The 12,342-nt window shown below is 37.1% G+C and overlaps 1 protein-coding gene across 1 annotated transcript in view; it reads right to left on the bottom strand.

Moving 5' to 3' along the window:
• Window positions 1–12,342, bottom strand: part of FAM117B (family with sequence similarity 117 member B) — a 139,963-nt gene that overhangs the window by 77,647 nt on the left and 49,974 nt on the right. The gene's annotated exons all lie outside the window — the stretch shown is intronic.

Here is a 12,342-nt window from a genome sequence, read left to right as displayed (position 1 = left end):
TTAACCACAGGGGATACTTCCAAGACCGCCAGTAAAGATGCCTGAAATGGCAGATTGTACTCAATTCTATATACACTGGTTTTTCCTATATATACAAACCTATGATAAAGTTTAACTTGTAAGTTAGGCACACCATGAGATTAACAACAATAACTAATAATAAAATAGAACAAGTATAACAACAAGCCAGCATCACTGCTCTTGGGCTTTGGGGCCATTAAGTAAAACGAGAATTCCTCGAACATTAGCACTGCAAAACCATGCCAGTCAATCCAGTGACTGAGAGGGCTCCAAAGTGACTAGCAGGTAGGGAGCATAGACAACGTGCATAGGTTGGACAAAGGAATGATTCACGTTCCTGGTGGGGGAAGCGAGACAGCAAGACATTTCATCACCCTACTCAGAATGGCGTGAATTTATAACATATAAATCGTTTATTTCTTGAAATTTTCCACTTAATCTTTTCAGACCAAGGTTGACTAAAAGTAACTGAAACCATTAAAAAAAAAAGGATAAGGAAGGATTACTGTATATAAAAAGAAACAAAAAGGAACAAGCTACTGATACATGCAATAACTTGCATGACTCTCCAGAGAACTATACTGAGTGAAAACAGTTGACGCACCCTAGGCCTACCAAATCAAAATCTCTAGGGATTGGGCCCAGGAATTTTCTATAGAATCAATGTATCCCTCATATCCAACAAATTCTTACTTGGATTCTTCTTTTTGTTTATAAATTAAACCCTTGTTTGATACATTTCAGGGAAATATGAGGACATAATGAAAATAAGACAGGAAGGTAATTATCATGGGAAAATATAAAAATAAATCAGTGACAATCTTTCACTAAATATTGTCACTAAAAAATTAGTGACAATGTTATTTGATAATGACATCTAAAAGTAATTCTGGCACTTAGTGCTCATCATATTCCTCAATCTTCACAGAGGATGAAGTAATAACACATTTGCTTCAAAACAACTTAGTACCAGCCCAAAAGACAAAGACAAATTAACACCTTGCTAATGGATCCCTTGCTTTTGAGAGTATCCTAAGGGATGCATAAACCAAATCAACTGCCAAGAACCAACCACCAGCTTTGTAACAGGGGTAGGTTTCATTTCTAAGCAAACAAAGTGGGTATTTGCCAATATAATCCAAGATATCCAATGTAAATTAAAATAGTAAAATAATACAGTGGCATTAAAGCATATTACTTAATAATGTAATATCAATATAATATTACTTATTAATGTTTCCTCACATATAAGGAATGTGAGGAAAGACACATATAAAAAAGTGGGTTTTGGCCAGGTATGGCGGCTCACGCCTATAATCCCAGCACTTTGCGAGGCTGAGGCAGGAGGATCACCTGAGGTCAGGAATTCAAGACCACCCTGGCCAACATGGCGAAACTCCGTCTCTACTAAAACTACAAAAATTAGCCAAGCGTGGTGGCAGACGCCTGTAATTCCAGCTACTCAGGAGGCTGAGACAGGAGAATCACCTGAACCCGGGAGGCAGAGGCTGCAGTGAGCCAAGATCACACCACTGCACTCCAGCCTGGCAACAGAGTAAGACTTTATCTCAAAAAAAAAAAAAAAAAAAAAAAAGTGGGTTTTGCGATAACATCTGTTTTCACTGTACAGGAAATAGTTTTTACTACATCAGAAAATTAAAACATTGTAAACATCAGATTTCTAGTTAATAATACAATAGCTAATTTAATATTTTTTATTTATAAAAGCTTAAATTCTTCAACAATGCAGGGCAAGTTTTGATACATCAAAATAAACTTTAAGTACCAACCAATACCTCATACATGATTTAATAATTGGAAAATAAATCTATGTATAATTTTCTGTGAGAATAATTCTAACTACCCTTACCCCACAGTTGCCAGTAAAAAAGGAAAATGTGTTCTCCTAAATAAATGGACCACAATAAAACTATATTCAATGTGCACATTCCTTTAAGATTCAGCCCCCAAATCAAAGTGGCATTAAAAAAACTATTTCAAATAATAATCAAGTTTAAAATTGTATTTACAAAAAGAGCACATAACAATGAATTGCAGAAAACTAGAAACAACAAAATGTCCAAAATGAGAAGATGATTGGATACATTACGGCAGAGTCGTATGTAATACGTAATATGATAGGCCATTCATAGAATAAGCACATAGATACACAGGTCCTGGTCTAAAGAGTCATTCATGATAAAGTCAGTGAAAAAAGCAAGCCCTCACCATTTATAAAAGGTATGATCTCATATTTTGTTTTAAAAAGTAATTAGATGTGCATAAAAGTGTTAGTTTTTTGTTTTGTTTTGTTTTGTTTTGACATAGAGTCTCGCTCTGTCTCACCCAGGCTGGAGTGCAGTGTGGCGATCTAGGCTCACTGCAACCTCCACCTCCCAGGTTCAGGTGATTCTCCTGCCTCAGTCTTCCAAGTAGCTAGGACTACAGGCACCCGCCACCATGCCCAGCTAACGTTTGTATTTTTAGTAGAGACAGGGTTTCACCATGTTGGCCAGGCTGGTCTCGAACTCCTCATCTCAAGTGACTTGCCCCCTTTGGCCTCCCAAAGTGCTGGGATTACTGGCATGAGGCACCACACCCGGCCAGTGTTAGTACATTTATTTTTTAAACCTGGAAAAAGTATGCACCTAACCTTTTGGGGGACAAAATTAGTGTTTTAATTTCTAATTTAGGCATTTTTATAATGTTTGAATTTTTATATGGAGTATACTGTCAGAGAAAAGGTATTAAAACAATAGAAACACTTTTAAAACAAGTTATTAATTTCTGAAATCGTAAAATGCTTAAAAATACAAAAATACCCATATTAGATTTGGGGAATTTTTATGGTTTATATCTGTAGTTGGGAAAACTACAGCCTACAGGCCAAATCTGTCTTGCATCTGTTTTTTTGTATGGCTAGCAATCGAAAACAGGATTGTACATTTTTTAATGGTTGGGGGAAAAATTAAAATATTTTGTAATACATTAAAGTTAAATCAAATTCAAACTTTAGTGTCCATAAGTAAAGTTTTATTGGAACACAAATATGATCATTCATTTACAGGTTGTCTATGGCTGCTTTTGTGCTAAAAAAAAAAAAAAAAAAAAAAAAAAGGCAGCATTAAGCACACACAGCAAAGACCTTATATGGCCCTCTCGTTGCTTCACACTGCTGCTCAGCACTACAAATCATAATGACAAAGTTATGCCATGTGTATCTCTCATCTGGGTGAAAAGTCAAATTCAAAGATGATATGTAAAATTTCATATAGATCAGCATTAGCAGATGAACATTTGCAATTGATTTGATGATATGGAACACTAACTTTTAACTAGAATTAAGTGAAATGTTACCCCTTTAAAAAGAATTCCCTCTTCTCATTAGAGCTGTATTACAAAAAAATGCATTCAATTATTATATTTTGAAATTTTGTCCTTTAAAAATTTGTGGAAAATTGTGTGCTCTCTTATTATATTAGTGCCTACATAATATCTTTGATTTTACCTCTTGACCTGTAAAGTCTAAAATTTTACTACATGGTACACTACAGAAAAAGTTTGCTGACCCCTGGTTTCTACTGCATGTCTTTATGTCTTGGTTTCTGTGCTACAACACCCTCATATATTTTATCTTTTGGCAGGGGAAGGGGATGAGCTTAGCTCATTGATGCTTAACTTTCATAGGGGCTTTACAAATATTTTTAAAATATATTCATAATATTATATTACAGTGTTATTCTATTCTGTAAGATGGCAAATGTACGTATGAAAACACCTCTTGACACCTCTCTATATTACATTATTATCTTGGTAAGGGTCTTGCATAGCTACAAGTACAAAAGTTCAGGTGGTTTATGTGACCCACATAAGATTCAATTCCACTAATACAATAGTTGCAGTAACTGTGTTGTTGCTGAAAATCATAAAAGCTGCTTCACAAATACATCTGAGACACATAATTTGCTTTCAAAATGGCACAGTTATTTCACTAATACCTAATTGTTATAAATGCTACCTATCTCTCCATGTTCAGTTTTCCTTTTGTAGTACATTTTCAGAAAACAAATGCAGTATATATTCATTTTCAGGAAAGTATGTACCCACATTATTAACTGTGACAAGTGAAACGCAATAAATATACATGTTCACAATTTTTCCTCTAACTAAAAAAAAAAAAATCCCTTTTGGGATAGTCTCAAGAAAACTAGTCTCAGCTGGCAGGGTGGGAAGGCACACACACACAATGTAAACTGGTATCTATTCATTATATCAAATGGCTAAAAGCTGTCTGGCACTTTTCTTCCCTAACTATGACCATTGTTGCTTCAGTTGCCTACCAGTATGTTAATTCAACAGACCTTACTAATGGGTCTGATGTCATTTTTTTTTTTAATTAAAAATCTAAGGGTTAACTTTTCAACCAGTCCTCCAAAGATTATTAAAATTATTGGATTATTATTATTTCTTTTTTAGGGGGAAAGAATCTCGCTCTGTCACCCAGGCTGGAGTGCAGGGGCATGATCTCAGCTCACGGCAACCTCCACCTCCCAAGTTCAAGCGCTTCTCCTGCCTCAGCCTCCCGAGTAGCTGGGATTACAGGCATGCATCACCAAAACACCTAGCTCATTTTTATACTTTTAGGAGAGACAGAGTTTCTCTATATTGGCCAGGCTGGTCTCCAACTCCTGACCTCAGGTGATCAGCCCACCTCGGCCTCCCAAAGCGCTGGGATTACAGACCTGAGCCACCGCACCCGGCCAGATTATTATTATTTTGATGACGAACTGGAGAACAGATGAGTTATATGTGTAAAAATACTGAACATTTTATCTTTGGAACTCCCTTCCTTTAATCCATTCATTCAGATACTAAGGGGCTATGAGCCAGCACTAAGCCCTAGAAATTAAAAAGAGTAAGTCACAGCCTGTAATAAAGAACACAGTCTACATCTACCTTGTCATTTTTCCATTTCAATCCAAGTTCCCAAAACTGACAGGATTTGGCGCCTAACTGTCAAGGAGGTTATGGGAGAAGAGCAAAGATGACTCAAAAGTTCCCAGACTAAGTGAACAAAGGCTGTATTTATAAGGAAATCCACAGGACGAGATTGACAGCTAACAAGACTCTTCATGATCCGGCCTCTAAAGTCTCACTTTTTGGCCTGCACTGCCTCGATCTCTACACTAAGACCATGGACTTGCAGTTCCCAGTATGTACTGTGCCCTTACATGCCTCCAGGTGCTTGTTTCTACCCTTATATCCCTTTATTTGGTGTGGCTAATTCATGCTTAACCTTTCAAAATTAAGTTCAGATGTAACTTCCTCTGGAAAATCTTCCTCAAATAGCCACCCAAACTCATAGTTCGCTGCAAAGGTTCCTGACTGTTTCTGTGTTCTACACAGTATGATTCTGCAGGGCAGGAATTTTATTTCCCACCCCTCATTCCAGTGATTAAGGCAAACCATGATATACAATGTGTCGTAAATGGCCAATGGAAAAATTAATTTTCTTTGTTAATTTCCTAAATGAAGAAGACTTGAGATGCAGAGAAAATAATGACTTCTGATGTTACTATCATTTATCAACAAGGACAAGTGTATGAAATAAATTCACATGCTTTTTGGTCAATTCAAATAAAAACTACAGCTCGAACTTGACACTTGACTGGTTCTTTAAAACTTGAGTCTTCAGAGAGATTAACCACATATAGCAGGGTGTAGCACTGAAAATTTCAGTCAACGCCTTGGGCTCTGGAGTTCAGAGTTCCCGAACTATGAGTACCTGTTCAACTGGTTCCTGGGTAACTTCAATTGCGCTAGTGGAGCATCCCAAACCATGGCCCTTAGGTATTCCATTACAAAGGTTCTACAGACCTTGATATACTAGTGTTAGATATAAATATTTTTAGAACTTGATTGGGTACTTTTTTTTTTTCTTGGAGACAGGGTCTCACTCTGTCACCCAGGCTGAACTGCAGTGGCGGGATCAGGACTCACAGCAGCCTTGCCAGCCTGGGCTCAAGATATCCTCCCACCTCAGCCTCCATAGTAGCTGAGACCACAGGCACGCACCACTACGCCCAGCTAATTTTTGTACTTTTTGTAGGGATGGGGTTTCACTATTTTGCCCAAGCTGGTCTCAAACTCCTGAGCTCAAGCAATCCACTGGTTTCAGGCTCCCAAAGTGCTGGGATTACAGGTGTGAGTCACTGTGCCTGGCCTCAGGTACTGTCTTAAAGGCTGTACCTCCCATTATCCACAGAAACAGCAAGCAAATAAATTAGACATATTTATTTGTTCCGAAAGGAGAAACAACTTTTCAAGTATACAAATGATATTCAGCATAAAGAAACCTAAGAGTGTTAAAAATTCCAGTAGTCCACCATCCAGAGCTAACTGCTTTTGTTTTTTTAGACGGGGTGTTGCTCTGTCACCCAGGCTGGAGTGCAGTGGCATGATCTCGGCTCACTGCAATCTCAAGCCTCCCAGGCTCAAGTGATCCTCCCACTTCAGCTTCCCAAGTAGCTGGGACTCCAGGCATACAACACTACGCCTAGGTAATTTTTGGTATATTAGGTTAGAGATGGGGTTTTGCCATGTTGCCCAGGCCGGTCTCCACCTCCTGAGCTCAAGCGATCCACCCGCCTCAGGCTCCCAAAGTGCTGGGATTACAGGTGTGAGCCACTGTGACTAGCCAGATAACCACTTTAATGAGTATTTATTTACAGAAATCTGTCTACTCTTGTACATACATACGATTTTATATAAATGAGGTCCCATTGTGCATTCCATTACTTATTGTTGAGAGAAATAAAAAGGGTATGTCGAGAACCTATCTCCATGGCAATAAATTAAAATCTACAACACATCACTGTTTTTAATACTTGTACATTATCCTATTTGGCAGATTCACCGTAACTTAATCTTTTATTAACGGACACTTTCACAGCAGATAGGTATCCTTTTAGACTTGTTTCAAGATCTCTTTGTGAAAAGTTTCTAGATATCAAATTACTATATTCAAGGTAACAGATAGATTAAAATTGGAAATACTGCCAAATTGCCTTCTACTGAAAAAATTTTGCAAAAACCTGTAACATCACAAGGGTACCCATTTTCCCACATTCGCAAGTGTATTTTATCAATTTTCACCAGTCTAAAAAAGATAAAAATATCATTTCATTTGTATTTCAATAACTGAGTTCTAAAACAGTCACACTTTTACTGGTAATTTATATTTCTTTCATACATTAACAATATTTCAAAAATATTACTCCAAACCTTTATTTTCTTAATCTTAGAGATCTTTTCTTCTGGCAAAGATTTAAATTCAAAGAGGTTCTATCTGTTTCATTATAGTTTCCTTTTGTGACATTCAAGTAAAAATAACTGTAGTTTATTTTATTTTAAAAAGTATGTATAATATAATTAAATTCTTATAAAATTTGTCTTTTATCCACTATTTAAATTTCTTGCTACACACACACACGAAGGAAACGCAAAATTCTGATGACACTGGCTGCCTCCCAGAAGGGAAACTTGTCAACAAAGGCGCAAGGAAGCCATTTCACTGTATTCCCAATTGTACCCTTGGAATTTGCCATGTGAATTTATTATCTATATTTTTTGAAATTCATATTCCTTGATTCAGTGATTCTACATCTACGTATGCATACAGAAGAATAATCAAATGCAAAAAAGGCTTCAAATCCAAAGATATTCACTACATTCCTAACATGAAATCACAAATATGTCCAAAAACTGAAGAACAGGAAAACTAATAGAAAATATATAGAATATTAAAGATATTTAAAATTATATTTTTAAAATGATAAACTTACATGAAAACTTATTTATAAGGGAAAATTTTTTTTAAAATGAGTTTCCACAATTTATTTCTAATTTTGCATCTTCTTCAGTTATTTTCATGTTTCTTTTCCAGTTAATTTCTCCACTAAGTTTTCAAACATTAACAGATACCATAACCAAATATTGATACAGGCCCAGCAGTACCTAATTAATAATTTATCCTAATAAGAAAATGACTGATTTAACCAAAGTGATTTCCCATAGGCATAGTATCAAAAAGATAAGGACTATTTTAGAAACTTAAAAATCCAATCAGTAATTATTTTTTGTTAAACATGAGGTATCATTTACATAAAATACAATGTACCCAGCTGGGTACAGTGACTCACACCTGTAATCCCAATGCTGGGGGAGGCTGAAACGGGAGGATCATTTGTGGCTAGGAGTTTGAAACAAATCTGGGCAACATAGCAAGACCCCCCATCTCTACAAAAAATGTAAAAATAAGTCGGATGTGGTGGCACGCGCCTGTAGTCCCAGCTACAAGAGAGGCTGAGGCAGGGATATCGCTTGAGCCTAGCAGGTCAAGGTTACAGTGAGCTATGACTGAGTCACTGCACTCTAGCCTTGGTGATAAGGCAACATCCTGTCTCTAAATAAATAAATCTGCACCCATTTTTGGAGTTTTGAAAGCCAAATAAGCCATTAAATCACTACTACCATCAAGATTTAGAACACTGCCATAAGCCCTAAACAATTTTTCATGCTCCTTTGAAGTCAATCTCTCTCCACTCTTGAACCCAGGTAAACGCTGACCTACTTCTTATTATTAAAGGTTAGTTTTGCATTTTTTAAAGGTGTCATACAAATGTAATCACATAAAACTTTTTTGTGTCTGACTTCATTCACTCGGCATAGTGTCTATGAGACCCATGCTGCTTGTTGCATGTAACGGTTCATTCCTTTTTATTGCTGAGGAGTACTCCATTGTATGATTACATGTGGTGGGAATTATGTCAACTCCTTCTGGTTCTCAGATCTTTGGACTTAGTCTAGAACTACACTGCTGGCTCCCCTGGGTCTCTAGCTTGCCTACTGCAGATAATGGGACTTCTCAGACTCCATTAGTGCATGAGACAATTCCTTAAAATAAATCTGTGTGTATGTTATTATATCAATAAAATATATATGTATCCTATTGGTTCTTTTTCTCTGGAGAACCCGGACTAATACAAAATACTACAATTTGGTTATCTAATACCTTTTTTTTTTTTTTTTTGAGACTGAATCTTGTTCTGTTGCCCAGGTTGGAGTGCAGTGATGCAATCTCAGCTCACTGCAACCTCCCCCTCCCAGGTTCAGGAGATTCTCTTGCCTCAGCCTCCCGAGCAGCTGGGATTACAGGCATACACCACCAAACCCGGCTAATTTTTGTATTTTTAGTAGAGGCGGGTTTCACCATGCTGGCTAGAATGGTCTCGAACTCGTGACCTCAAGTGATCCACCTCGGCTTCTCAAAGTGCTGGGATTACAGGCATGAGCCACCACGCTCGGTCTCTAATAGCCTACTGATGGGTGTGGGATTGCTTCCAGTGTTTGACAATTAGGAAGAAGTCATATATTCTTGAAGAAATCTTTTTATGGATAAGTGTTTTCATTTTTCTTGGGTAAACAGTGGAAATGCTGGATGTTAGGACAAGTGAAAATCTCACTTTATAAGAAACTGCCAAAATGTTTTCCAAACTGGTTGTACCCAGTTTACATTCCCACCAACAATGCATTACAGCTCCAGTTGTTCCACTATCCTCATCAACATCTGGTATTGTCATACTTTTTCATTTCATTCATTCTAGTAGATTAGCAATGGTTCACTGTGGCTTTAATTAGCATTTCCCCAGCGCCAAATGCAGTTGAGCTAAAGTGCTTTTTGGCCACTTACACATTTTCTTCAGTGATATGTCTAATCAAATCCACTGTCAAATTTTTAACTGGTTTGTCTTCTTATTAAATTGGATTTATGTATTCTGGATGCAAGTTCTTTGTCAAATATATGCACATAAACAGTTTTGTCTTCTTTTTGGCTTGTCTTCTCAATTTTTAATGCTCCCTTTTGAATAGCATTTTTTAATTTTAATAGACTACAATTTATCGACTACTACTTTTAATAGTTCATGCTTTCTGAGTCCTAAAAGACCTTTGCCTAGCCCAAGATTAAGAAGATTCGCTCCTGTTTTCTTCTAGAGTCTTTCCATTTTACCCTTCATATTTACGTCTTTCATCCATTTGGAGTTCACTTTTGTGTATAGTTTAAGGGATTATCCCCCTCCCCCATATGGATATTCAGTTGTTCCAGAACTGTTTGTGGAAAATACTAATCGTTCTCCCACTGAATTACCTTAGGAAACTTTATTGAGATGTGTGAATTAGTTCTCAATGTTCTATTCGTTTCCATTGATCTGTACCTCTGTCCAAAGGCAATACAAGTTCTCCACTTTTAATTATTCTTTTTCAATATTGTTTTGGCTATTTTAGTCTTTGCAGTTTCATATAAATTTTAGGATCAGAGTAGGAATTGTGACAGTTGACATCCTTAGTTTGTTCCTGATCTTATGAGGAAAAAAATATGATGTTAACTGCAGGCTTATATCATAGATACTTATATATAATAAAGCAGTCCTTTAATTAGAAGGTTGACCTCTAGTCCTAGTTTCCTAAGCATTTCTAACATGAAAAGACGGTGAATTTTATCAAATACTTTTTCTGTATAAATTGAGATAATTGGCCAGGCACAGTAGCTCATTCCTGTAATCCTAGCACTTTGGGAGGCCATGGCAGGTGGATCACTTGAAGTCAGGAGTTCAAAACCAGCCCAGCCAACATGGTGAAACCCCATCTCTACTAAAAATACAAAAATATTGGCCAGGCGGGTGGCATGCGCCTGTAATCCCAGCTACTCGGGAGGCTGAGGCAGAAGAATCACTTGAACCCAGGAGGCGGAGGTTGCAGTGAGCCCAGATTCCACCACTGCATTCCAGCCTGGGCCACAGAGGAAGACTCTGTCTCAAAAAAAAAAAAATTTTTTTTTTTTTTAAATAATCATGTGGTTTACCTTCTTTTCTCTTAGATAATACAGTAGCAGATACACAGCCCATTCTTGTTATTTATGGCAGTTATTTGTTCTATAAAGTCACAATGAACAATAAATTAGCAAATACTGCGCCATTGTTCCTAGGGAATACAGTTATATTCCGATAAGCCTCTAATCACAACACTTTCATCAACCAATCAATACATATGCTTGTTTAACATATGTTTCTGCTTAAAAATATCTTATTTAATACATATTACTGGTTCATTAACATTAAACTCATAGGCAGCAGCACTATAATTCATGCCTAAATGAAGTTATCTAACACATGTTAATTTCTCCAGAAGGCACATCATAGCTTTCTTGCACTTAAAAACATTAAATAGCACTTCAGTACTGTGCTTGGGGCGTAATGATTTCAAACAACAAAATCATTAGCAAAAAATCTGAAAAACATGGCACGATCACGAAAAGGACATCTGTTTATAATACAAGAGCTGAAGAAAAAGAGAACCTTGTTTGACTCAACCGGGAATGTGTATGTTGGATAATTCAAATGTTCCACTGCACAGCATGTCCACAAATGACCACAAAAGAGCAAATAAGTATTGAGTTTGGAGTTACAAATAACTTTTAGGTAGTGGGCAAATGTGCCGATACAAAATCTGCTAATAGTAAGGATGGACTGCATACTGATTTTTTTTACTATTAAATCAAACTTGCATACTTGGGGTAAATTCTACCTTGACATGATGCATCATCATTATATTTATATTGCTGGATCCAACTTGCTAATCTTTTGTCAAGAAGTTTTGGGCCAGGTGCAGTGGCTCATGCCAGTAATCCCAGCACTTTGGGAGGCCGAGGCAGGCGGATTGCTTAAGCTCAGGAGTTCGAGATCAGCCAGAGCAACATGGCAAAACCTGGTTTCTACAAAAAACACAAAAATTAAACAGGTGTGGTAGCATGTGCCTGTGGTCCCAGCTGCTCAGGAGGCTGAGGTGGGAGGACTGCTTGAACCCAGGAGGTCAAGGATGCAGTGAACCATGATTGCGACATGCACTTGAGCCTGGGCAACAGAGCAAGACCCTGTCTTCAAAAAAAAAAAAAGTTAAAATTTTGTGTTCTGTAGTTTTCTTACCATGTCTGTGTGGCTTTGGTATTGGAATAATACTACCTCATAAATTATTTATGGTATTATCTCTTCTATTTTCTTAAAGGATTTATGGGCAATTGGTATTATTAAAACTCTTTCTTAAAACTCTTGACAATTTACAACTGAAGACATCTGGTCTGGAGTTTTCTTTTTGGGAAGATTTTAAATTATGAATTTTTTGGCCAGGCACAGTGGCTCACGCCTGTAATCCCAGCACTTTGGGAGGCCAAGGTGGGTGGATTACAAGGTCAGGAGTTCAAGACCA

Source organism: Theropithecus gelada, chromosome 12 (assembly GCF_003255815.1).
Source record: "Theropithecus gelada isolate Dixy chromosome 12, Tgel_1.0, whole genome shotgun sequence".
NCBI lineage: Eukaryota > Metazoa > Chordata > Mammalia > Primates > Cercopithecidae > Theropithecus > Theropithecus gelada.
Note: the sequence above shows the minus strand (reverse complement) of the source record. Positions and strands in the feature narration are given on the sequence as shown.